Source organism: Nyctereutes procyonoides, unplaced genomic scaffold, assembly GCF_905146905.1.
Source record: "Nyctereutes procyonoides isolate TBG_1078 unplaced genomic scaffold, NYPRO_anot_genome, whole genome shotgun sequence".
NCBI classification, from domain to species: Eukaryota; Metazoa; Chordata; class Mammalia; order Carnivora; family Canidae; genus Nyctereutes; species Nyctereutes procyonoides.
Window position 1 is genome coordinate 27,640,803 of NW_026575024.1, and position 15,530 is coordinate 27,656,332.

Genomic DNA, 15,530 nt, shown 5'->3' on the forward strand with positions numbered 1-15,530 from the left:
CTCCGATTCACCCAGGCACATTCCTGGCCCAGCCAGTATTTTTTTTTTTTCTGTGACTCTTTCTCCCACACCCCGCACCCTCACCCCCCTTTTCCTCAAAAATGCTCTGTCTCTCCCCAGAGGGTCCCTTTGGGCGGCGGTTCCTGGAGGGAAATGTGGCCTGGATTTCCTGGAACATGCGGAGCTGGAGTCCCAGCACTGGGAGGAGGGAAGCTGCTGGCAGCCAAGCAGCACCCCCACCTCCAGCATAGCTGGTTCTCCTGAGCAGGGTGGGGGGAGCTGGGGCCCCAACAAACCCATTCCCCTGGGCCCTCTAAGCAGAGGCGCCTCCCACAGCCAGGATGGGCTGCTACTGTGAACAGAAAGGGACCAAGTGCGAGTTGTGTACTCTATTCACAGATGAATAGAGAAAGAAATGTCCCCCGTGTGCACAGGCGGAGACGATTACCATGGGGAAGAGTAAAGCAGGTGCAGGGTTTTGGGGAGGGCCCTACTGGGACACACATGAGCAGAGCAGGAGTGAAGCAGGAGGCCACCTGGTGGGCGCCTGAGGCTCTAAGGTGCCAGCCGTGAGTGGCAGGGACCAGGTCTCCATCCGTGAAGCCTCCAGGGCTCTAAGAGTGCATTTATGTGTCCTTGAAATGACCCACCTGGGGGTTCTACAGGAAGTGTGAATGTGGAGCATGGGCTTTGAGGCTGAGCAGCTGGGAACCGGGCCACAGCCTCCTCAGGGCTCTGCAAGCACGGGCAGGATTCTTCTCCTCAAGCCTCAGTTTATGGCGTAAAGTAGAGCTCTTAGCATTTAAAGGGTTAAGAGGAAGACCACAAAACCCGTGATGGGTGCTGGTCTTTCTGTGGGTCTTCAGGGAGTGAAGCCACTGCCTTGGAGGTAGGTGCTAGTGACAGAGACAAAGGCTGGCTTTGAAACCAGGTGTGGGTGCAGAGGAGGCTGCTCAGCTCTTAGGGGCATGTCAGGTCAGGACCAGGGATAGGAATACCCCTGAGCCACCTGCGGCTCTTTTCCTCTTCTGGGTATAGAGCTGGATTTAGGGGAGCCTCTGGGGTGAGGAGGGGCAAGAACCCACCCGGAGAGGCATGAGGCAAGAGGAGGCCAGGGGTCCCCCTGAGATGCCCTTCCAACTGCTCCCCCTCTCTAGAGGGGCTGGTGTGCTACATCTACTTTCCTATCTCCTCTGCCCTGAGCCTCTGTTTCCTCATCTGTAAGATGGGCACAGTGAGTCCCACTCCTGACGGTGATGAGGTTTGGGAAAGCAGTGGTTTGTCATTCGTGCAGTGCTTGGACAGGACCCCACCATGGAGAAGGATGGAACCACCTGCCAGACACTGCACTGAGCACTTTCACTCATTAGCTGCAAGCCGATGGGATCATGTCACTTTGCTGCCACCTGCAGTGGCTCCCTTTGGTCTCCGGGTAAGGCTTACAGGCCTCTTGGCTCTTCTTCATGCCATCTTATTTTAGCATCCACACACCTTCCTCTTGCTCTGGTAAATGTCCACCCCCTGTTCAGCTCAGTGTAACTGTCCACCCTGATCTGTAGACCAGCTGGAGTCCAATGTTGCACAGTCTTTTTTTTTTAATAATTAATTTATTTATTTATTTGAGGGGGTGGGTGGGGCAGAGGGAGAGAGACTCTCAAGTGGACTCCATGCTGAGTGAAGAGTCTCATGGGGACTCAATCTCACAGCGCTGAGATCATGACCTGAGCCAAAACCAAGAGTCTAATGCTCAACTGACTGAGCCACCCAGGTGCCCCCAGTGTTCCACAGGTGCCTCCTCTCCTGGTAACCCCCCTATCACTGTTGCAATGTCATGTTCTGGTGCAACCACCTGGTTATTGACTCTCTCCATGTTAAGACTGTGTGTTCCATGAAGGTAGGAGCACTGTCTCCTCTACACCTGTATCCCCAGCATCCAGCAGAGTGCCCAATAAATGCCTGATGGATGAACAGAGGGATGGAATCCTCTTGACAACCAGAGGAAGGAGGTAGCATTAGTTCCCTTTTATAAAGAATCAAAGCCCGGAGAGATTAAGTAACACACCCCAAGGTCACACAGCCAGAACACGGCCAGAATCAGATGTGTCTGTCTGGGGGTGTCTTCCTGCCAGCCAAGCCCAGAAAGTGGGCAGATGGGGTTGTGCAGAGAGGAGCTAGAACCATCTACACTGGGAAGGGGGGGGGAGCCCCACCCATCCGTGCTTTCTCTTCGATGATGGTGGTTTGTGGCTGTTTTCCTCAAGAGCGACTCAGGTGACCTTCAGGTTGGGGCCTGCAGCAGTCCCAGGGGCCAGCTGGGTGGAGGACCCGGTCTGGCCGGGTTGCTTTTCTCGCCCCTTTGCCCGCCCTCTGGCTTCACGCACAGATTACAACTTCCCCTCCTCGGCTGTCTTACGCAGGCCACCTCCGGCTGGCCATTGTCTCATTGTTTGCCGAGGGAAGCTCCAGGAGGAAATTAACCTGCTGCTCACCCCAAGCAGGGAGTTGCGCCCCCAGTCCCCACTGGGAATGCCTGGGGGCCTGGCAGGAGGGGGTGGGGGAGGCTAGTAGACAATACAACAGGCAGCCTTGGAAGGGGTGAGCTCCCAGGCAGAGAAAAATGCAAGCAGAGGCTACATTTACTGGCAAAGTTTATTAGGCTCTATCATGGGCCAGGCTGTGTGTCAGGGACCTAGAGATGCAGATGTGAAACAAAGATCTTAAGGATCCTGTCACTGATGCATGGCCCTCAAAGTCAAATGTCTCTGGGAACCAGGCAGGTGACAGGAATCCGAAGACATGTGAGCAATGGGGAGTGGTGGGGGACTTGAGGATGGCATGAGTCTCCTACAGGCCTTTATTCTTAATTTTTTATTAAATATTTTATTTATTTATTCATGAAAGACACACAGAGAGAGGCAGAGACACAGGCAGAGGGAGAAGTGGGCTCTCTGTGGGGAGCCTGATTGTGGGACTTGATCCTGGACCCTGGGATCAGGCCCTGAGCCAAAGTCAGATACTCAACCACTGAGCCACCCAGGTGCCCTTCCTATTGACCTTTAGATTCCAACTTCATTTTCACAAAGTGCTGATGAAACAAAATGAATCCATCAGACTCACACAGCTTGTAGACTCCCGGTCCAGACCTTTAGATGGGAATTCTTGTTCTGGGGTATAACTGGACCATTAGCTATTATTGGTGTCCCACACCTCATCCCTTCAACCTACCACCAACTTTAACCATAGCAGCAGTGGCCCTTCCCAACTCCCTGACAGCACCCCATTTCAAGGGCCCATTATCTGGTTTCTCTGAAGACCTGGAACCTCTCTCAACCAGGACCTGGGAAGATTTTGATGCTCCCAGTGGCAACCCTCAATCACTGGGGAATGGGACTTAGCGGGTAAATGTTTCAGCCTTGTATCCATTGGAGGCGATTCCCCTTGGTCACTCAGAAGGTCTGCAGTGAGATCTAGCATAGTTGCCCATATTGGAAACTGACATGATAGCTCACCCTCTATTGCCTTTCCTCCCTTCTCTGTCTCACTCTCACAGATCCTTCTGACTTCCTGGACTAGTGGTGCCCAAATCCTTGTCTCAGGCTCTGCTTCAGGGCAATCCAAACTGAGACAATCTCTAATGTTCTTTCTGAACACAGTTTATGATTCTAATCTTTTGTGATTCTAAGATTGAATGACTTTAGCTCTGTGATGTAAGTTTTTGTAAGTTAATCCATTTGTGATCCCAGGATGATATCATTCTAATATGGCCAAAACACACCTATCAACCTTGTACTCAGTTATACAAGTAATATAACACCCCATTTTCTAAGCTTTTATTTATTTATTTATTTATTTATTTATTTATTTATTTATTTAGTAAGTAAGTCATCTCTGCACCCAACGCGAGGCTTGAACACATGACCCCAAGAGCAAGAGTCAGATGTTCTACTGACTAAGCCAGCCAGCCACTCCAATACCCCATTTTCTATAACTGAATTTTGCTTCACCTGAGTACCTATTTTTCCTGATGCCAGAAAATGCAGATGTCAATCAAATCTAGACAAACACCAGTCATTTCAGATTTGAATACAACAGAGTCAAGCTTCCTCCTTTTTTTTTTTTCTCCCTGGGTTGATTTAAGTCCTGAATGGGTGATAGCATCTTGACACAGGTTGGGAGTTGAGGCGGGGGTATTTCTCAAGATGTAGTAGCCCATCTCTTGCTCCAGCATGCCTCCTCCGTTGGTATCCACTGGGAAAAGCCCCACCTACGTTGATAATTTAACTTCTAGGGTCAAAGAAGCCTAGTTCTTCCAAAGCCACTCACTGTAAGTGGAGTCACATCAACTCTATTTTCAATCACCTGGAAAAGATATGAACATTTTCTGCACTTCATGGAACCCTGGCACACAGTCTCATCACTCAATCAAATGTATTTGCTAACATCTTACTGTGTGTTGGGCATTGTGCCAGGCACTGGGGATATAAAGATGAAGAGACAGAGATGGTCCCCTCCCCCATGTCACTCACAAGCCAAATAAAGTGTATAGATTTATAGCTTACATTTTGTGATGTCTGTTATAAAGGAAACAAACAGGGTGGACCGAAAATGCCTCTTTGAAAGGTTGTCATTTAAACTAAGACTGAGCATCTAGGATCAGGGGAAACCACCCCAAGACTGAGCAGGAAAGGGAGAGGCCTGAGTTGTGTGCATAGCAATAAAACATTTTGTGACACTGACAGCATCTTCTGCATTTCTTTGTACACTACCTTTTCTCAGTTTGTTCGTGGCCTCTGTCACCTTAGGGAAGAGATGATGAGGCAGAAATGGGGGAAATTTGTTTCTGAGGCTCAAAGGCCAAAGTTTTTGGTTTGCAAGAGTTGGGGACATTGAGTCAAAAACCTGAGTAATTTGAGGGTATACAATTTATGTCATAACTAAAAAAGGGAGAAGAATAGATGAGTCAAAATTGGTTTTCCTACTTAGAAAATGAGATAAAGATGATCAGGGAGGTGGGGAGAAGGAAGTATAGCAGAAATATTTAATTATCACGCAATGATCAGACTTTCTCTCCTGGAGCGTAAGATGACCACACAGCTGAAGACTATCTTTCCCATTCTCCCTTGCAGATAGGTGTGGCCATAGGACAGGGCTCTGATGGGGGTCTGTAAGCCAAATGGTGTCTTCAACTTCTGTGACATGTATTTAAAGAAAAAAGGGACTTTCTCTTGGCCCGCCTCTCCTCCCATTCCTGCCAGCTAGAATTTGACCAAGTGGTAGGAGCTGGATGGAGCAGCCATCTTAGGCCACAAGATGGAAGCCACATGTGAAGGAGGTCAGAGCAACAAAGTGGAAGGAACCAGGGTCTCTGAGGCATGGGACTCCACGTCAGCCTGGATGGCTTCCCTTTTACTGGTTAATGATGGAGAAATCAACTTCAACTTTCTTTTTTTTAAGATTTTATTTATTTATTCATGAGAGACACAGATTGAGAGAGAGATGCAGAGACACAAGCAGAGGGAGAAGCAGTCTCCATGCAGGGAGCCTGACATGGGACCTGATCCTGGGTCTCCAGGACCAGGCCCTGGGCTGAAGGCAGCGCTAAACCACTAAGCCACCTGGGCTGCCCGAAAAATCAACTTCAATCTTAGGACATGGTTAGTTTGGCCTGTGTTACAATAGCTGAATTAGCATCCCAAGTAATACAGAGAGTGAGACAGAGGATGCTGTGGTGAGTGGAGATGCTGGTGTGTGACCCTGCAGAAAGAACACAGGAACTTCAGGTCATCTTGGGGGTTTGGAAAGCAAAACCCAGGGCCTCACTCCTGAGTTGACTTAAGGAAGTCACACACCTGCATGTCTGAGGGGGTGTGTAGGCTCCCTGGACCAGGACCCTTCCTACACACACAAGGAAGTGGGGGAATATGTGACCTGAGGGGAGAAAAAGTGAAAGATGACACCCAGAATTGACCAAGATTAAGTTTCTACTACCTGGTGGAACAAAGGGTATGGACTGAGAGTTTTACCTGCTTCGTATTTTTTAATATTTATTATTATTATTATTATTCCCAGAACCCAGCTCAGCAGTTCCAGAAGGCTCAGTTTCATCAATACTTTTTTTTAAGATTTTATTTATTTATTCATGAGAGACACACAGAGAGAGAGGCAGAGACATAGGCAGAGGGAGAAGCAGGTTCCATGCAGGAAGCCCGATGTGGGACTCGATCCCAGAACCCTGGGATCATACCCTGAGCCAAAGGGAGATGCTCAACTGCTGAGCCACCCAGGCGCCCTTCGTCAATAAATTTTTGCTGAGCACCAAGGCCCAGGTTGGGTCCCAGACCAGCCACTAACCTGATGGGTGGCCTTGAGGATGTCTCATCACTTCTCTGAGCCCAAGGGATCTCACTGGGAACATAAAGGAGTTGAATTGCAAAACGTCCAACATGGCTCTTTCCACAATGATGTTCTGTGGTTCTTCTTTGTGTCTGGCACTGAAGGGGTTTTCAGGAAATGTGTGAAGTGTCTCTGTTCCAATCCATGGAGAGATAAGACACAAACACATGGGCATACACACAAACAGACATGGGTAGTCAAATACAATAGTAGCCAAGAGGAGATATAGCATTAAGGTTTAAGAGGCAGGCTTTGGACTCGAACTGACCAGAGTTACACCTTTATCTTCTAACTAGCTGGTGACCTTGGGCAAGTCACTGAGCTTCTCTGAGTCTTGGCTATCTCACATTTAAAATGAGATTAACAAACCTACCTTTAGGGCTCTCATGGAAATAAGATGAGGTAATGTATGTGGAGCTCCAAGATCAGTGCTGAGCACATAGTGGGTGTTCAATAAACGGTTATTGTGATGAAAATTGTAAATCCTCATGGTAGGAACCAAATGAAAGGTAGAGAAGGGTAGAGGTAGGAGGTCTAGAGTGTGGAAGAGAGGGATCCCTGAGGGCCAGGATGTGGGGAGGCTTTTGGAGGAGGCAAGCCATGAACAGTGCAGAGATGTGTGAAATGGTTAGCAGAGGGGATGTGGTGCCACTACAAGGAGAAGAAAACAGATACGAAGCAAAGTCGAGCCAGGCTTCCTCCCCTGAGCCTTATTTTCCTCATTAGTAAAGCAAGCATAATAATACATGCCTTGCAATGTTGTCACAATGATTACTTGAGATGACATAAGTCAAGCACCCATGAAGATACCTGGCTCATGGAAGCTTATCAAATATCAGTTTCATTTCTTTCCCAAGAGAGAGGAGTCACGAAATATCAAGGCTAGAAGGACTCACAGAATATTAGGGCTTGAAGAATATCCATGGTAACACACACATCTATTCATGAACTGTTCACACATCATCCATCAATCTATCCAACTATCATTTATCCATTTTCATACATTCATTCAAATGCCAACAATTCATTCATTACCTACTCATCATCCATCTAGCCAAACATCCACTCATCCTTCACTCACCATCTGTTTCTTATCCATCATCATGAATTAACCACCAATCCACTATCCATCTACCTATCCTCCATTCTATACCCATCCCTCATCAATCTGTTTATCATCCATACATCTATTCCACCAGCGAGCCAGCCAGCTATCATTATTCCATCTGTCCACTTACCATGTATCCATCACTCATCTGTCCACCATTCACCAGCCACTAATAGCCATCCACTATCTCTCATTCATTCACCAGTTCCTCATCATCCATTATTTATGCATCTATTCATCTATTTATTCCTCATCCATCTACCCATTATTCCATTCATCATTTATCCATCCATCGCTTCTCATGCATCAAGTATCCATTGAATGTGTGTTTCTTATCCAGTTCTTTGTATCTACCTATCATTCACAAGCCAATCATGAACTCATCAATTTATTCTTCATCCATTCCTCTTTCATTCACCATTCATCCTTCACTCACTCTTTCACTAAATATCTACTATTTATTAGCCACATCTATCATCATCTATGTCTGATGTCTATATAACCACATATAATTCATATAATCATTTAATCATCCACCTTGTATCCACTCATCCAATCATCCATCCATTTATGTGTCATTTTCTGTATCACTTGCCAGGTTACCTGTACTAGGATAAACACTAGATAAGCTACAATCTGTCCTTGAAGGGCTCCATCCATGTCTAGTAGAGAAAGACAGCTGGGAAGTAGTTATACATAACATGATGGCTGTTATAATAGAGGAATGATCATACCATGGGAAGGACACAGAAGAGAGAACTACAAACTCTGAGGGGATGACGGGAGGACTCACAAAGAGAGTGGGAGTTAACTGAGTCTTGAAGGATGAGTAGAAGTTCGGTAAGTTTTTGTGGGGGGAGAAATTGAGTCCTAAAGTGGCAAAGTGACTATGCACAGCCATACTGAGAGTTAGTGATGGGCAGAGACTTATAACCAGGTTTAGATTTCTAGACTGGTCATTTCCACTCCCCCGATCTGGGAGGGCAAGTAAGTGAGGAGAGCCCACCTCCGAACAGTGAGAGAAGGCTGGTTTCAGGATCTGGCTGTAGACTGGGTGGAGAAGAGGATTTCCTTAGACCTCAGCTCTTCATTCAGGGAGAGTTGACAGCAGAAACCCCAAGAACTGGCATGGATTTGACAACGGGAATAAAAGAATGGCCTTGGGAAGGAGAAAAAGAGATGGGGAAGGGGTGAAGAACACTTAGGTGTTAGCTTCTCAAGCAAAGTTAGGTCAGAAGAGACCCCAGTATTTTCTTGTACTCAGGTAGTTATTATTATTTTTTTACTCAGGTTATTATTAATATTAATATTAATATTCTAGCAACCATGTTTTATTGAGCACAGGCTATGTGTTAAACACTGTGCTATAAGCTCTCCATTCATTAGCTCAATTTGTCTCCCACCCCCAGAAACCATAAGACATAATTGTACTTTTATTCCCATTTCACAAATGAGAGAACTAAGTCCTGAGAGGTTAAGCTAGAACTTAAATATAACATGTGGCTACAAATCCCACATCTTTTCCACTTCTTTTCACTGCCTCTCTTTCATCATTCATCGGGTATGGTATATGGTTATGCTTGTCACTGAGCATGGGAGATGAGTAGTGAAGGAGGAGGAACAGTAGAAAAAAGAGAATCAAACATGACTCAGACACAATTATGCATTTACTAAAATGTATGCTCCATCATATTGGAGACTCTCTGTATTCCCAGACTTTTTTTTTTTTAATTCCCAGACTTTCAAACAGTGTCTGACACATACTCAGCACTTAACAAATATTTGTTATTGCTTGAATTCTATTGCAAGGAAATGGATGAACAATTAGAATAGAGAATATATAGGTTCATCTGTTCTTTTTTTTTTTGGTTCATCTGTTCTAACACAAATCCAAAGTAGTAATAGCATAAGGAAGGTAGAATTTTGGGGCAGCCTGGGTGGCTGAGTGGTTTAGCACCTGCCTTCAGCCCAGGGCATGATCCTAGAGACCTGGAATCAGGTCCCACATCAGGCTCCCTGCATGAAGCCTGATTCTCCCTATGCCTGTGTCTCTGCCTCTCTCTCTCTCTGTGTCTCTGATGGATATATAAAAATAAAATCTTAAAAAAAAATAAAAAGATGATAGAATTTTATTTCTCTCAGGCCTGGGTGTATATAATCCAGGAATAGTTCAAAAAGGAGGTGGAGTCTCAGGCTTCTTCTATCTTGTAGCTCTGGCATCCCTAGGGTATTGCCTTGATCCCATGGTCTCAGGTGGCTTCCCCATACCTACACACAGCCAGTGGGCACAGGGAAAGGCAAGGGGCCGCCATGACTTAGAAAAGGCGCCTATCACTTCTATTTGCATGCCATTGGTCAGAGCTTGGTCATGTGGCTATAACAGCTGCAAGGGGAAGGCTGGGAAATGTAGTCTTTATTCTGTGTGGATAATTGTTCAGCCAAAAGTCAGAGGTTTTATTTTTGTAGAAAGGGAGAACGGACATTAGGGGGAACTGGTGGTCTCTGCCACAGATGAGAAGAAGGTGTGTGGGCACCAGTATCCTCCATTGTGTGAAGACTCCATAGGGACAGACATCCTCTCTCCCACTAGGTCCTTAGGGGGCTATTTTAATCATCCTGATGTTTCTGGCAGCTTCTAGCACACACTTAAGGAAGATGACCTCTCAGGTCCTGGATAGAGATTTGATGATTTGATGGCATCAGCACAAGTCGGTTAGAGGGCTTTTGCCTGGAGATGATCAAGGTGGAGAGGACTAAAGGTCAGGCCAGGCGTCTGAGAAGCAGCCAGCAACTGTGGAACAGCACAGGAAGGTGACTCGCAAGGAAGCTGGATTGGGCAAAGGGGCAGAGAGGAGTCTGGAAAGGAGGAGGCAGTGTGGTGGGAGGAAGGGATGGCTCCGTAATCACGACTCTTCCTCAGCAGAATGCTCAGCAGCCTGCCCAGCATGTTGGGCTCTGTTACCTGATTGGTGAGGATAGGTGGTGCCTGAAGCTGAGGGGCTGGGGGGCTGGGGTGCAGCTTCAATGCCACTGCCTGTTCACTCAGAAAGAACCATTGCTGGTTTCCTTCTTCCTTTCCTTCCATCCTTTCTCCCTCCCTCTTTCTCTCTTTTCTTTCTTTCCTCCTTTGATTTATTAAATTCACCCCAGAAATTTGAATCTTTTTTCCAAAAAGGATTCCACTGAATACTGGGAACTTCAAAGAGAAGTCTAAGTCTGTTCTAACCTGGGCAGAACACAATGTATTCTGTGTGTGTGTGTGTGTACACATAAAGAAACATGCATATATACATGTGTATATATGCACACACACATACATGCATACATATCCATGTATATGTACCCACCTGCTATGTGTCAGGAGGTACCATGCTGGTCTCTGGGGACGTAGTGGTGAGTATGTCAGACAAGGTCCTTGCCCTCATGGAGCTTTTAGTGAGAAAGATAATGCAAAAATAATTATTAAACTAGTGCTACAGGAAGTACAGAATGCCATGAAAGCACCCTCACTAATAATCTCAGCTTTCATTACACAAATATTTAACAAGAGAGATTATATTTGTTAGAAGATAATTTTTACAAAAGAATAAAACTATGCCTTTCATTCAAATATAACATGAACATGTTGCAAAGTTTTGATTTATATCATTAATTTATGAGGGAACCAGTGTCAAGAACTAGTTTGAAGAAGAAACCAAAGAGAAGATACACACACACACATATGTAGATGAAGGATGCTGAAATTAATTTGCTCAAGATGTAAAATTATTTTCTTCCGAGAGGGCTGGGAGGGACACGGGTCAATTGTACCTCGAGCAGATAAAATCTATTTGCACCTCTTTGGACAAGAATTATTTGTATTACTGTCAGTCTCATTACAATTTACAGAGATATGTGAGAGCTCAAAGATAGTGACAGGCAGGGATCACCGTAGAATCAGTTAATGTGGGGATCCCTGGGTGGCGCAGCGGTTTGGCGCCTGCCTTTGGCCCAGGGCACGATCCTGGGGACCCAGGATTGAATCCCGCGTCGGGCTCCCGGTGCGTGGAGCCTGCTTCTCCCTCTGCCTGTGTCTCTGCCTCTCTCTCTCTCTCTCTCTCTCTCTCTCTCTCTCTCTGTGACTATCATTAATAAATAAAAATTAAAAAAAAAGAATCAGTTAATGTGACATGAGATAAAGACAATGCATAGTGTTCCATAGGACATCCAGTAATCTCCTCCTGCCCCCCATTTCAGACTCATAATTTTTCCCTGATGTAAGTCAGACCTGTGCTGGGTACTGGTAATACAGAGGTAAACCATACATACCCAGTACCTCCCTCGGGGGTTCTACTATTCTCTTCTGTTCTACTAGTGGGCTGGAGGGCTGGGAACAGACAGCAGCTGGAAACCAAACTGGGTCGTCCCGATTTTTGCCTAACAGTCAGATTATAGAAGCACTTTGTAGGCTGAGAATAACCAGGGCCCCTCTGTCTCGTTCTAAATCCCCAAATAACCGAAGCCTGAGCCTTTCCTGTAAGTTACTGACTCCTTAACAAAACAACTTTACTTCTTACTTCTGCAAAACTGTGTCTGAAAATACGTGATTACCTTTGCAGATATAATAATCAGAAGAGAAAATTGCTCTTTTGTCTACTTTGGACAGATTAACCCTTGGTAATTTATTTTCCCTCAGAAACTCTGTTGCATTTTTTATTTGGTGATTTATCGTTCTAAAAGTTGTAACTTAAAAAAATAAAAAATAAAAGCTGTAACTTTTGGTAGAACTTCCTTTCAAGTAGACTTTTGTTGAGTTCTAAATGCCGCTGTCTCCAAATTTTCCTGAGATAACAATTGAGCACACACACACACACACACAACTGATGTGATTACAGATTGTTGTAAGTGATGTGAAGTAAATAAGTGAGGTGATGAAACAGAGATGCTCTTGGGAAGAGGAAAGGGTTGCTTCAGATCAGGGGTCAGCAAACTTTTTCTGCAAGGGATCAGATAGTAAATATTTTAGGCTTTGAGGAGCGTCCAGTCTCTGTCACAGCTCTTGGCTCTGCTGTTGTAGTGGGAAACCAGCCATGGACCATGCGTATGTGAATGTGCACGGTTGTGTTCCAATAAAGCTTTATTTACAACAATAGATGGTGGGCCAGATTTGGAATGTGGGCCATTGTTTGCTGATTCTTTTTCTTTCTTTCTTTCTTTCTTTCTTTCTTTCTTTCTTTCTTTCTTTCTTTCTTTTTTTTCTTTCTTTCTTTCTTTCTTTCTTTCTTTTTTCTTTCTTTCTTTCTTTCTTTCTTTCTTTCTTTCTTTCTTTCTTTCAGATTTTACTTATTTATTCATGAGAGAGAGAGAGAGAGAAAGAGGCAGAGACATAGGCAGAGGGAAAAGCAGTCTCCCTGTAGAAAGCCTGATGCAGGACTTGATCCCAGGACCCCAGGATCAAGACATGAGCCAAAGGCAGACACTCAACCACTGAGCCACCCAGGTGCCCTGAGCCCTGCTTTAAATAATATTGTTATGTAAGGCTTTCTTGAGAAGATGATATTTAAGATGAAACCTGAAGTATAAGAAGTTGGCATTCTAAGCAAGAGGACAGGATGCACAGAGGCCCTGAGGTAGACAAGACTAGTGTATCTGAAGAACAGTAAAGGGGCCAGTGGTGGAAGCGCACTGACTGAGGGAGAGCACAGTAGAACATGAGGTTGATGATGTTGGAAGAGGCTGGGTCATAGGGCATTTTGTGCACCACAGTAAGGAGTTTGGATTTTATCCTAAGGGCATCTGGAAGCTCTTGTAGGGTTTGAAGCTATAACTCTGGCTACTGTGAGTTGGAGACGACAAGATAGAGGGGTGAGACTAGCAAGAGGGCTATAGTAGTCATCTGGGTAAGAGGGGAAAGCAGAAGGCAAAGATGGTGCTGGGAATGGAGAGAATGGATTCAGGCATTTTTGTAGTGTGGCAGGGATTCACCTAAGCATCAGAGACAACCTGTCCTTCCATTTCTTGCTTCCTAATGCCTGAGCTCTTCTCCTGGTGGCAGGACCTTAATGAGGGGGCACCCCTTAATCTCTTGGCCTCATTCTCTCTGCTCCTACCTTTGCCTCCCTGCCCCCTGCTGCACCCAGGAGAACGTGCAAGGTTCTGCAATGGAGTCCAAGCAATTTGTCATCTCCCACCCTTGCACAAGTTGTGTTTGCTGTCCAGTCTCTTGGCAGCTTGCTTGTCTGTCAGGCCACCTGCTTCCCCTCTAAACCGTGATCTCTTTGAGGGCAGGACTTACCACTGATCCATCCTGATGAGTGAACAAAGTCAGAGTCCTGATGAACATTAGCTGACTGAATGGACAAACAAATAAGCCCACAGGGCCTAGCAGAGGGCTCTCAATCCATGGTTGTGCTAATGTTCATCGAACTGGTTAGTTTATAAAAGAGTGAACAGGACACCTGGGTGGCTCAGTCGATTAAGCATCCAACTCTTGATTTTGGCTCATGTCGTGATCTCAGAGTTGTGGGATTGAGTCCTGCATTGGCATTGGGCTCCGTGCTCAGTGGGGAGTCTGCTTGAGGTTCTCTCACTCCCTCTCCTTCTGCCCCTCTACCTGCTTGCACACGTGCTCACAATGAATGAATGAATGAATGAATGAATGAATTTGCAATGCCTAGCATCCAGTCTGCTTACAGAACAGATGCTAATAAATACTTGTTGTTATTATTTAAAATTTGAGTAATATATTAATATGGTTCAAAAAATATAAAAAGGGTGAAGAGCCTCATCCCCACTATATTTCCTATTTGTTCCCACCACATTTATTCATTTCTGATTTTTTCAGAGGCTCTTCATGCAAATGTATGCAAATGGAAATACATATTGTGTTCCCCTCCATGGAAGGGGACAGCCAGGTCCTTCACCTCCTAAAAGTGGGTGGGTGTGACAGGTTCCACCCAAGCTGCTGCTAGTTGGAATCCCACCTAACTTCAGAGCCACAAAAGCCCAGAGCGAGAATCTTCCTCCCTTTCCAGTTTTCTCTCAACTTGTTATTAAGGAGAAAGTCTCTGCTGAATGCTGGTGTGTTTTTAACACCTCTCTTAACACTTCCCTTTTTAACAGAGAGCAAGCCTCCACCTCTAAGCCTTCGGCAGGCAGCCGGATCTGGCAAGAATTTAATGACATTGTTTTGTTTTCATTGTACTTATTTTTATGGTTACCTTCTATTTATGGCACAAGATACTGGCTTTCCATTTATGGAGGGATCTAAAGTTCCCTTTTGAAATGAATATATTTATGTATTTAAAAGAGGATCCATTTAAAGAAAAAAAATATTACGTAACTGTCAGCACAGGTGGTACCCAGACATGGAAAAAAATTAGAAAGAGGGATACGAGGGACTGAAAAGGAGAATATGCCTTTCAGGTCGAATGCCTCTCCCAACCCCTACTTAACAGAAGGGACCACTTAGGCTTAGTGGGGTTTGGGTGTGTGTGGGGGGGTGGACAACACAGACTCGCTCAAGGTCATACCAATGACGTGGACTGAGAACTGGACCTCCTGATCCACCTGTGGTAGGGACAGGATATACCAGGGTGGTAGGGCAGGGGTCAGGGCCACAGCACTGGCCAGAGTCAGGGTCCTCCGAAGCTGGCCAAATCACAGACTGAGTGCACAAAGGACTCTATCCTGAAGGAGAGGAGGGAAGCACAGAGGTGTTCATCAGGTGCTGTCCATTGCTAGACTCTGCGCTGGTGGCTGGACTTTGCTTCAAGGGAACTCATAGATTCAGAAGGAAGGTGCATCCTACAAAAGTTACTCAGGTTCCTGGTGGCGGTGGGGCAAATGCTCCAACACAGGCATTGCTCATGACATCTGAGGTTTTTGCCTGCTGAGTGGCCACTTCCCCGTTTTCTTTTGGGAAACCAGCCCTTCACCACTCTTGGTTCTTGTCACTTGGGCCAGACAACCCATCCACATGCACTTCAGAGGTGGACATGTGACCAGGTCTGGCCAGGCAGAATGCTTCATTCCTCTGGCCACAGGGATT